Source organism: Euprymna scolopes, chromosome 23 (assembly GCF_053919585.1).
Source record: "Euprymna scolopes isolate OS-2025 chromosome 23, ASM5391958v1, whole genome shotgun sequence".
Taxonomy (NCBI): domain Eukaryota; kingdom Metazoa; phylum Mollusca; class Cephalopoda; order Sepiida; family Sepiolidae; genus Euprymna; species Euprymna scolopes.
This window is the reverse complement of record NC_136504.1, coordinates 7,147,279-7,159,941: the sequence shown is the minus strand read 5'-3', so window position 1 is coordinate 7,159,941 and position 12,663 is coordinate 7,147,279. Positions and strand designations below refer to the sequence as shown.

At 35.3% G+C, this 12,663-nt stretch overlaps 1 non-coding gene across 1 annotated transcript; it reads left to right on the top strand.

Annotated features, from left to right (window-relative positions):
• The first annotated feature begins 7,081 nt into the window (after positions 1-7,081).
• Positions 7,082-7,275, top strand: LOC145246307 (U2 spliceosomal RNA). The gene has a single exon (XR_013863120.1). It is a non-coding gene; the product is annotated as a U2 spliceosomal RNA (small nuclear RNA).
• The last annotated feature ends 5,388 nt before the right edge of the window (positions 7,276-12,663 follow it).

Here is a 12,663-nt window from a genome sequence, read left to right as displayed (position 1 = left end):
GTCATTCCAAAGCTTCTCTTTCTAATTTAAGTAGATATGCATCATTCCTATATCATTTAATGTTTTCTTTTCGATTTGTATAGCTATTTTTCTGCCATTCTTTAGCGCTGGAATATATTCTGCCATCTTGGATAGCTGCTATCGAACCATTTCTCCCTAGCATCCCAAGTTCTTAAATTCTTCTTTTTTTTTGTTTATTTCTGTTTTTTTTTTACAAACACCTTTCTTGTACGGTTTATCTATATTATTTTTATCGTTTCCTTTCCTTTCTTCTATTTCTTTCTTTTCCCTTTTTGTTTCTTTTTTCCTGGACGTTTTCTACTCCTTTTTTACAATGTCGACATCAATACTAAGTTATAGTGAATGGATAAACCAGAAAAAAAATTCTTTGAGACATTGCAATACCCAGGATTGGGAATGCATTAAAGACGTCAATTACAAAAACATTGGTCCAGCAACTTAGTTGGATTTGAACTTAAGAATTCACACTCGTCCCTTCCTCCATCTGCCCCCAAATTCTCAATAAATACTCATTACATTTTTCTGAAATTTTGCATGAGGTTACAACTACCCGAGTGAAGGAAATGTAAAATTCTCGCATTTTTTGTTAAACATTTTGGTTGTGTCCCCAGGGGGTCCAAAGTGGTAAACATGGCAAAAAATAGCACTTTTCGGGATATAGAATTTTTTTCCGACCATCAATTATTGCAGAAAATAAACCAAAAGCAAGATCACATAATAATACATATTGAATTATAATATTTCACCTTGGGAAATTCTTGTTTCGTTCACAGAGGGGCAAAAGGGGACAAAATGGCTGAAATAATACTTTTCGGTGTATAGAATCTTTTCCGATTTGCTTAACATTACCTAAAAGCAGGACCACATGTATATACATCTCAAAACGTTATATTTGACCTAGAAATATCATGGGCCTTGAGCCCCATGTTGTTTTAAGATAAAAAACACACATTTTGAGACTAATATTTTTCTTCTAAACTTCAAGGCATCAGTCAGAGATCCCATATAGGTTTTGGCTTGTTATTGAAATATTTATGATTTTGTTTTTATGGCTAAGTTGAACTCCATTTGGAAGAATAAGACTATACCACTCAACTCAAATATGATTCTCAGGCGTGCATTTGTCCACTCAGTTTTACTGTATGCCTGCGAAACCTGAACTTCTACAGCAGAATAAAAGAAGTGGAGTAAGGCCTTCAGAAAACTGCTTGGCATCTCTTTACACAAACAACGAATAAATGAAAAACCGGAATAAGGTAAACCATTGGTCCTTATGAAGATCTCATCAAAATTAGGAGCCGCAAACTAAAATGGTTCGGCCTCATAACAAGAGAAGAGGTGCTTGCGAAGACAGTTCTCCAGAAAACAGTCAGAGGGGAAGAAAAGGGAGGGAGAAAGAGAGAGCGAGAGAGGGGGAGAGAGAGTAAGAGGAAGAAATGGGAAGAACATCACAGAATGGGCCAAATTGAAGCAGAGCGAGGCGGTCAAACATGCGTATATCCGCGAAGTGTGGAGAGGATTAGTTGACAGGTGGTCTGAATTAAGCGTCCCAAAAGCAACCGCCATGGGGCAACCGCTACGGCAAAGATGATGGTGATGATGTCAAAATTTTATTCTATGATTGGGTTATCTGTGAAAAGAAATAGAATTTACAAAATAAACCAAGTTTAATTCTACGAATGCTTAACACATGCATACGTGCGACGCGTTCATTTCTTGACTTATTAAAGTCAGGAATCAAAATCAAATTAATAATCTCGGATCAAATTTATTCAATCCTAATTTGCATCAAATGCCTTTGTTTTAATCTGTCAAACTTATTCACATATAAATAAACAACGCATGATACCATATAAAAACTATAAACTTTGTTTCTTAACCAAACGCAATATTAATACTGATCTACATCAATTCGCCGTGGAATTTCATCATCTATGACTCATTTCTATAATTTCTGTAAATAGATATTTTATATGTGGGAATGATAATATCCAACCTGTCTCCCCGGGCCATTTTCTATCGTTTTCGATCGGATAACATACGAGGAAATACGCGTCCAAAAACATTAACAAAATAAAATAGAGATTAAAACCAGAATAATTTGAAATGAATTCGATAGATATTAAAAGAAAATAACCCTTGGCATTCTTAAATAAGCGATAAACATATTCTAGAGGGAGGATTCCGTTATATATTTTTAATTTCGTTCTTGGAAAATTCAATAAAACAAAAACTATAGTCGATAAAACCGTTTAGAATTCCCTGTACAATAACGTCTAAAAATAACGGTTCGTACAGCGATACAAACATTGGCAGCACTACTACTACTTTCTCTAACACTACTACAACTACTATATCGAATGAATCTACTACTACTGCTACTAATATTATGTTCAGATTTGTATGACGACTGCTAATCCGTATTATTTTCATTTCTACAATACTCACTTTGTTGCTATTTTTACAATGTTTTGGCTGATAAAGTTTCCTACCTTCTGCACGTGCACTTTTCAAACTTTAGTACGGACACACACACACACAGACAAACATACACACCCACACACATATATATATATACATATATATATATATATATATATATACATATATATACCCTCAACAAACCTGACACAAAACTAAGTCCGACCCCTCCACAATAGAGATCCCTCGATGTAAGAGAGCTTTTCTACTCCAGTAGTTTCTTCCCCAGAACCGGTAGACTTTGGAATTCCCTTACGGGTCTCTGCTTCCCGAACTGTACTGCCATGCAGAGGTTCAAGTGTAACGTGAACCGACATCTTGCTGCTCAACTCTCTACATTGTACCCCTGTAGCTTATGTCCCTGATAGTAGCCCTCTATATCAAAGTGGTAATGTGCCTTGTTTTGGGTGAAAATATAATTAATATATATATATATATATATATATATATATATATATATATATATATATACATATATACATACACACATATATATATATATATACTCAAGTTTAAAAATATTATATTTTTATATATGATACAAGCAGGTTTATTCGACGTTGCTTTGTATTAAATGGAGATAAACAAATGTTTCAAAATCGCACATTTATTTTCATAGAAATCACTGAAAGAGAACATTTTTCAAACAAATTGATGTTTGCCTATACTGATTTAGGACTATATAATCTCAAAATATACGAGTTCACATTATATTGTTGTCTACATTGCACTGTAGAGATCCTAGTGTTTATTTTATAAAATTATATATACATATATATTGACTTACATTAAAGTGTTACATGCAACAGTCAAGTATCATTCTTCAATTGTGCAGAAACATCCATTTCTAACGCGCTGTCTATGCATAGATTATTATCATAATCGACAAGTATTCTTTATTCTGTTCTGCTAGATAGTGATATAATTGGATCTATAGCACCACCCGGTACATAGCCTTGCCCGATGCGTTGTGAAAGAATGTTTAGGGTAGAAACTCATTAAATAACCATTTTGAATTGTTAAGCATCTGTGTATCAGTGGTGTTTACTGGTAATATAGCACAAAGCCTGGACAGAATAGGTAAGTGAAACTTTTGTCTCGATTGTTCTAGCGTATTTTTTTTCTAACATGCCCTTATTCCGAAGTGTGGCAGCCGTACTCATACTGATACAAGTAATTGAGCAATAAAAGTAAGTAATTACAAGAAAAGTCATGTAACTGTGCGATTTTTAGTTTAATATTAGTTATGAGAAATGTTTGGTACTCTAGCATAATGTGATCCGGACCTCGGGATTTTGCGTAAATTATGTTTCTGGCTCTTCGGGATGTAACTGGATTAATTCTAGCAAAGTAAGAGATGGATACGAATTACAAAACAAAGAAACCGAAAAAGACTATAAATAAAATAAATTAAAAATAAAATCTACTCTAAACTTACAAAATATATGTATGTTACATGATAAGGGCTGTCCCCTTTTCATGTAAGTATAAAAATAAAGAGATTAGTTAAAATGAAAAAAAATGAGAGAAAGCAGAACTCGAACCCTGGATATAAGTTTTAAAGAACAATAGGTTTAAATGGAATATCCAGTAAATTGTTAATTCTGATGAAATAAATAATAAACTATTCAATTGTTAGAAAGAATGTGGATAATAAAATATGCGTTAAATAAAGTAGATATGCAGGTTGAATTCCTTTGTAAAAACATCAAAGAAAAAATAGGTTCTTGGGAAATCATATGTCGGAAACGTGCAAAATCGCGCATGTTGAAACACGTGAATTTTGCTCACGTGGCCAGACATGCATGGATGTCTCAATATAGAAAGTGATAGTTAGAAACAGTCAGTGAGAAACTCAGAGCGGTTCTGGGAATTCGAACGTCTAGGAAGCGAGACGATCACTTTGAAACAAAATGTGAACCTTTGAATTCTTGATGATGGAAACCACGGCCGGTCGTGAAGAAATAAACCCATTATGTGTTTTGATAAAAACGTCGTCTTGTGTTTGTGATTCTTACAAAAAGGTAAAGTGAAAATTGTATTATATGTCTATATGTCTGTGTTATAAAATGTCATTACATACACGTCTCGACATCTCATATCCACAATGTGAATCTACATCTCATATCTACACTGAACACTACCTCTTTACTCTAAGAGTTTCTTCTTCAACACTTCTAAGTAAAGAACATTTAATATATATGAAACGTCATAACATGAACAATCTCTCTTACAACAACATCTCTCTCTAAGATACAACATCACTTATAATAAGTCTCTCTCAATGAAACAGAAATATACCATGTATATTTATTTTTTGAACTTGCACTTTGTATTGTTTATTTACTTTTATTATTGATTATTGTATATTTTTTTGCATTTTTTGGATTTTTTACAACAGTAGTATAAACACCGACAACCTTCCCACATTAAGAAGAGTTTTCAGAAAAAAACATCAGAACTTCGGAAGCAGTATTAATAAAATACCTGTAGGGTGTGTTAATTTCGCAACCCGTTCCGAACATGGGGATATAGGGGATGCCCATCCTACGCCTCGTAATGTCGGAAAATATTGAAAGATATTTACGAATTTTTTAGTACCCAGCGTAGTATAATCACTCCAACGTCGCCCTGTTACGAAAGCTAAATCATGGGGAGGTTTGGAGTGCTTATTCTGAAAGAGGTTTTTAATATGTTGATATCAGGGGTGTTTATAGTACGGTGGTAAAAAATACGCAGATTTTAATAAGCAATTTTTAGTCGCATGTGAGCGACTCTATAAGTCACTCCGTCGGTTGGTCGGTCGGTCGGTTGGTCGGTCTGTCGGTCTGTCCGTAACACTTTTGTGGTTGTCTTTTTCGGTTAAGATCAAAGGTCTGTTGTTAATAGATGCTGTTCTTAACTTTTTAAGCTTTTCTTTGCCTTTTGACCAAGATCAAAGTGCGCGCGTTTGGGTTGGCAGCAGAGTGAGATCCGCTCCGCCTAGAGCTGGGCGCCAGGTCCGAGTAATCTTTACAATTCGGAGTTCTCTCTGACCTGGCGATTGGCCAACAATTCACTTCCACTCAACAGAATACAATGCAGTTCCGGCTGATTGTCCCCGTTGTGGGACAACAGCCGTAGAAACGGCTGATCATGCTTTCTTCGTTTGCCGCGAACTCCACCGATACTGGTCGTATGTCAGCGAGGTGACGGCTCGCATCGATCCTGAGCATCCTTTTTGGACTTCGCGTCTGCAAGGCTGTCCTTTTCTGATTAGGATCTGATCGCTTTCTTTAAAGACCAACTACGGTTGAAAATCAGATGGGATAGAAGAAGGCTGCATCGCGCAGCATTTGACGGAAGATGGGTACATGTAGCAAGTCTGTGTGTACGAAGAGGAGCCAAATTTGAAAACGTGTTCCCCGCCTAGGTGTAGAACGCGCAGTTCCGTAAAGTAAAATATAGCATATAGCCTCTAAGCTAGCTTAGTGTGTGTTCCATCACTCCCCGATTAGGAAGCCTCGAAGATCCCCACCCCCTCCTTCTTGGAATTTTTGTTTTCACCCCCTCCTCGAAATTTCTCCCATCTTGGAAGAAAGAAATACAAACTAACCCCCATTCCTTACCCACAAAATTTTCTTTTCTCGATTCACCCCCATCTAGAGGGCATCCCCACTTAGAGACTGACCTGCAGAAGCGAGGTTCCTTTTACAAATCAAGTGGAACGGGCAGCATATCAATTAGACGGGGTTGGGAGGGTTCTACTAATCACCTTTTTTTCTCCCCCGCCCTCGGCACAAATGAATTAGTGTACCATTTTATTGTTATCTTTTTTGTTTGTACACGTCAATGAAAAATGTTTTAAAAATTGGGAGTTAAGTAGGACGCCCACCTCAGTATGAAAGGGTTAATGCGGTATTATGGTGAAAGAAGATACTAGCTGGGAGAAACTTTTGATTTTGTTTAGTTCTGGAGTAACAAGGATGACCAACAACCCCCCCCCTTTTAGTTGGCCATGTGCCTAAGTTTTTTGTTCATTGTTGATTTTCAATGTATTTTTAACATGAATAAAGGATTTAATATCTCAAAGTGTAGTATCTGTTCCGGCAGATACTGCAAGCAAAGGCCATAGCTGGGGGCAACCCACCGTATAAGACCTTGGTCAATGTAGGGGAAACTCTTCATACCAATTGTCACTATCCGGCCCCCCTACTCCCCGGGGAGCTGGTCCCCATTTCGCCTTCACTCCTCACATTAAAAATCGGCGTTGTGCCTAATTTCCTCGGTGGGGGAGCAAATAAATACCAACCCTTCATACCAATTGTCACTATCCAGCTCCCCTACTCCCTGGGGAGTTGGTCCCCATTTCGCCTTCACTCCTCACATTAAAAATCGGCCTTGTGCCTAATTTGCTTGGTGGAGAGCAAATAAATACCAACCCCACATGTAAGACTTTGGTCAATGTAGGGGCAACCCTTCATACCAATTGTTAGTATCCAGCTCCCCTACTTGGAGAGTTGTTCCCCATTTCCTCTGCACTCCTCACATAAAAAATCGGCGTTGTGCCTAATTTGCTCGGTAGTGGGGCAAATAAATACCCTCTTCTTGGCGTTTTGGCCAAGATCAAAGTGCAGTATCTGTTCTTACTACATGCTGTACCTATTGTGATATAAAGTTGGGGATCAATTTTCTGTATTAATTTAATATAAAATGATCAGCCACTTTACAGCCAGTCAGTCATTCAAGTCAATCTCCAGACAATTCAAATTGTTTTTGAAAGATTGCAGTTATTTTTTAAGCATTCAATTTATTCTTAAGGTCATTCAATTCATCCTTAAGTTCATTAAAGTCATTCTAAGTTATTTGCTTTTTATTTATTGAAGTCATTTCAGCCAATTTTTCTGTCATTTTAGTTTATCTTTAAGAATGTCATACCAATCCTACATTCACGCATTCATTCACTACACGAAGGCACGAAACTAGTGGCTATCGGCCTTGTTTTATTTTAATGCATTTACGTCAGCCTGCTGAAACAACAACGGAAATATTTAGACAGCCATTATAAACATGAATAGGGGGTGATGTTTATTAATTATACTGTACTTTCACCTAGCAATTTAATAAAAACATATTGTAAAATTGAATTTAAGTTAAGTAGTGCGGTCACATAAGTGCATAAACGCTTTCTTTTAATAATTTATCCCTAATATAATTCAATGTTTTTGTTATTTAAAAACAATTGGCGGTGAATATGTGTCTGTCTATTGTAAAGAGAACGTTTTAAAGAGAATATGATACCTATGGAAGCTGTAAATCTATGAGAGTACAGAAATTTGTTGGATCCAGAAAATTTACAAAATAATGTTCTATCAACATGTGTTATAAAAATAAATTGATCCCCATCACCTACAAAATAATATAATAGATTTTTTAAAACAACAATAAATGCTCATAATGTTTATCTTTAAACCAAGCACCAAAAAAGCAAAGAATAAGAAAAAATATGTTTTTTCATAAGAATGAATTACTGTGGCCAATCTTGTTTTTCCTTAATGCAAATAACGAAAGTTCACTGGAAAATATTTAGGTATAAGGGAATAAACAAAGAAAACAGCTGAGTAATGTATATAATTGCGGATCGTTGAACTCATCATCTATAGTTGTTTTTTACGACATTTAGGGCTACTATTCCTCTGTCATGTTATACAAACAAACTGCAAGCTGCAGCGATATGCAAATAGATTAACGTATTAAAGAGGAAAGGAAAACGAGAATCAACCAAACTGTTAAGCGAATGGGCTAACGGACACAACGTCGCAGAGGGCAAGTGATACAGTGGGAGAGAAGGAGAGCGAGTAATGACAGGATTGAGTGAAAGAATAAGCAGTTTCAGGTTGCTGTGTATACGATTAGTGTCGCGAAGTGGATGAATAAATATAATAGCATATTTAATGGTTTTAGATAATACCAGAAAAGACCAGAAATGCAAAGGTATTATACCTAATAAAAAATGATAAATCTAGAGCATTTTTAAAGAAACAAATGGATATGTCAACAAATAGCGGCGTGTTTATCAGTTTTTAACGGTTCTTCTAATGGATGAAGATGCGCATATCAGAATATCAACATTTCTTTAGATCAGCCAATCCGCTGTGCCGGATTTCGAAAACGGAGAAATTATTTTATCTTAATAGGAAAATGTAAAGCGGATAAAACCGAGTAGGGTTGGAATATGTAGAAATGGTGCCGGTGTCTAGTGGTAGCGGTCAGAGTGCAAAATAGAGAGAAAAATAGGAACTACTTGCTCTAAAGATTGCTAAGATTGTTATAATGTCGTTACTTCGATGAAAAGTAAGATGTTATTATAACGCATAAATGTTTATGTAATGCAGTGTTTAAGTGGATATAAGCGTAACCGTATGTCCATGTTGCAAACCTACAGTATTTTGTCAAGAGGGGAATTGATGCAATCAGATTATTATATATAGAATTAAATATAAAAAATGAGTGTATCGACCATACATTCCTCCTTAGTCGTTTTACTTTCAATCTCATTAACTTTGGCACTTATTTTATCTTTTTTATTAAAAAATGTACTTGGGATTAAAATTTAATTATGTAATAGTTCAATGTGAAAGGATTATTTCATCAATCTTTTATTAATGTTCACCATTAAAAATGTATTCTATATATAGTTAAAAAAAACAAATATTGTATGGTTATAACTTTACGAATTGTTTAATGCACAACGAATATTAAAGAAAATAAAAATCAATCTAAATGTTTTGAGAATTATTAGTCAGGCAACATTGAAAACATTTCAATAACTGTTTTTCTGCTCAGCGATAAGCGAAATCTGTAAAGCTATCTTGCAATTATTTTTTTTATCTTCGTATCGATTTACCACAATTTAGTTTCCATGCTGTCTCGACACTGCTAAAAATGAAAGTAAATACGATATTTCATCTTTTATCGAAAATACAAAGTAGGTTCACGCGATTACATTTGAGTGCAGGCCTTTTAATTAACCTTAATCTGTTGACGGAATACGTTCCTCATACCTTCGTTTGCTATTAGTCCCTGGCTCCCTACCGGCCATGCTGAAGCAAATACTAATGCTAAGGCATTGATCGAAGCCTTGGTATACTTTACAGGGTTCTAATTATTTTATCGATCCACGTAACCAATAGTTGTTAAAGCCAAGTGATCTTGACGGTTTCCTTGTAATTTAACGATAACAAACGTATCTGCTGTTGATGACTTATGATTTCCATTTTTCCAGCTATTTACAAATGTTGTGTTTTTTTTAATTTTTTCTTTATAAAAAACCGTTTCTTCTTATTTCCCGTACTCACCTAACATGCTATACAGCGAATTTTTTTTTAAATAAACGTTTCCATTTTTACTTTTCTCAAATTCGACTATTAATTTAATATCATTCTTCATCTTATTGCCTCGTTATTTTAGCATTATTATTATTATTATTATTATTATTATTATTATTATTATTGTTACTATTATTATTATTATTATTATTATTATTATTATTATTGTTACTATTATTATTATTATTATTATTATTATTATTATTGTTATTATTATTATTTTATTTATTATGACTTCTATAACAGGTCATCATTAAATATTACTCATTGACAACAGCCGATAGTATTCCCTGAAGTCTGGATGACAACACGTCTCTACAGATTACCTATGCTCTTCATTTTCTAAAAATACCTTTACCAATTTGCATTATCACAACGTCCGTCTGCATTTCATTTATATCTAGCAATGTTTAATGGTTTTCATTGCATTTTATTGAGTATAAGACTTCATAACGTTCCAGCCCTGTTCGCACCTATCCAGTGAAGGCCTTCTTAATGATTTCACTACTCGGTCTTTCTATTTTCCTTGAGCCTTCGACTATTTGGTGCGGTGCGAGTCGATTCTGGTAAAACATCTCGTTTTTTTGGAGGGATAGTCCACCTACAATTTTATAGTTTTAGTTACTCTGGGTGAATTTCTGTTTTACTTGTGTTGCATTTTCTATAAAAGTGGTTAAAATGTTTCACTCATATAGATTAAATTGCGCATTCCACCGTTTTCCTGAGGACTTCAACTTTTTTCAACATTACATTCCGTTACATAGTCTGAACATTTTATTTGATTCTTATATCTCCTAGTCTTATGTCTTAGTTCTTTGGGACTGTTCTTAATGCAACTAATTATTTATATTATATTTATTGTCTTCAAGTTCCGTATTTCAGTCGGAACAAGGGTAATTTCCGCATGTTATCTGTCTTTTTCGTTTTTAATCAGTTGTTTCATAGTTTCATTCTTTTTCATTTATTATTATGCCCGGTCTTTTTACTTGGAGGATTTCATCTGTTTTTACGAACATATCCGAAAAAAATCTTGTTTCCAGTGCAGTCTCAAATTTGTGTTTGAACAATTTGTTAGCATGTTCGAAGTGTAGATATCTGCAGAACTTCCAGTTCACTGCTTGCCATATGCAGTCGTGTATGCCGTTATATTTAATTTAGGCTAATTTCCTGTGTTCAGTTTTATGTGATTTAGTCTTTCGATTTTTGTTCACACAGTTTACATTTACTGCTTTCCTGTGTTATATTTATTTTAGTATAGTTGGTTTTCTGCAAGGTTAAACTAAGCGTGTGCTCTTTGCTCGATGGCAGAAATGGCTGGCGTACATAGTGCCAGACGAATCCATTCTATAATAGGTATTGGGGTGTAAATTACTCCCCATAATCCTTCTGAGCGTTTCCTTTTTTGCCAGAACAAGGTACCTATGTACAAGTTTGAGGAGGTTACAGGTTTAATGCGTCATCCAGTAGGTCAACATCTCTTCTTTTGATAGGGGTTCATTTAACTCATTCGAACTACGTTAGCTATCTGGTTCATATTTTTCTTATGTGGTCCTTCCACCATGTAGGTCATACAGCCGATTCTGTTCTTGATTGTTCCCTGCTCACAGAAAGTATTATGATGTTTGTGCATCTGGAAAAATATTTTTTATCACCTCACGTAATTCATTTTGGGAGCAGTTATTTTAGCGGGTTTTGTCTGTTTTAGCAATAGTTTGTCAAAGACTTGCCGTATGTTTCTCGCAAACGTCACTTCCGTCGGAAACATCTGGGATGGTGTATTCTCGTTAGGCGTTATGCGGTATACTTGAAAAAAAAATGTTGCAACGCTTTTTCGGATTAAATGCACTTCAAAGCCATCTTCAAGGTGAACACCCCTTTCTTTTGCCCGTTTGACCTATGGGGGTAAGTCGGAGTTGTGATGTGGTTCACTTGGAAGTCAATCATAACGTATTTTAAGTCCACGGATTTAAACTGGGTGTTATTATTTGACACTAAACTGTCGACCACTCCGAACCGTACGAATACATCATGAAGGGTTTTTATAAGAATGTTCGTTATTGGGCTTTTGCACTTAAAAACGTTAGACCACTTAGAGAAGCTGTCCACTACTATGAGGCAGTACTGTCCATGAAGTGGTACGGCCCACGTGTATCCGTGACCATAGGTAGTCAGCTCCGGGTGATAGTCTAAATTAAATTGTTGGCGCTTTAGCAGCTAGTGCACATCCTCTGCATGCTTTTACCTTTTTTCAATATCCTTGTCCATGTTTTTCGAGTACATGTTTGAACTCATTAAACTTGTCATTCTGATAACGCCAGGGTGCCCTGTGTTAAAATCCTTTTAGATTCTCTCCTGATATAATAATATCTGGTCGCATGTTTAAAAAAAAAGCTCTGCTACTTGTTCATCAGTTTGCAGATTATCCTTGTTTTTTTCTTATAAAATCCTCGCTATTGGCTACTTTCCTTATATAATCCAAAGTAACGGGCATTCAATCACAGTGTTGCCTGATCGTTTTGATGTGATCACCAAGTTTTCAAGTGGCTCATAATTCCTTGGTATACACGGGGATAGCCATTCTGCGTGTATTAACTTCTTTGATGGAGGGAAACATACATAAAAGTCGTAATTTTGTAAGATTCTTCCTTGAATCTTGTTTGACGTACGTGTAAAAGAAAAAAAAATAAACGGCTTGTAGTCCTTTTGAAGTTTGATATATCTTCAATTGAGAAATCTGTGAAAATGATGGCTTATGTCTGGGAATAAGTCTTTTCCGCATCTAGTAGGGTTCTCT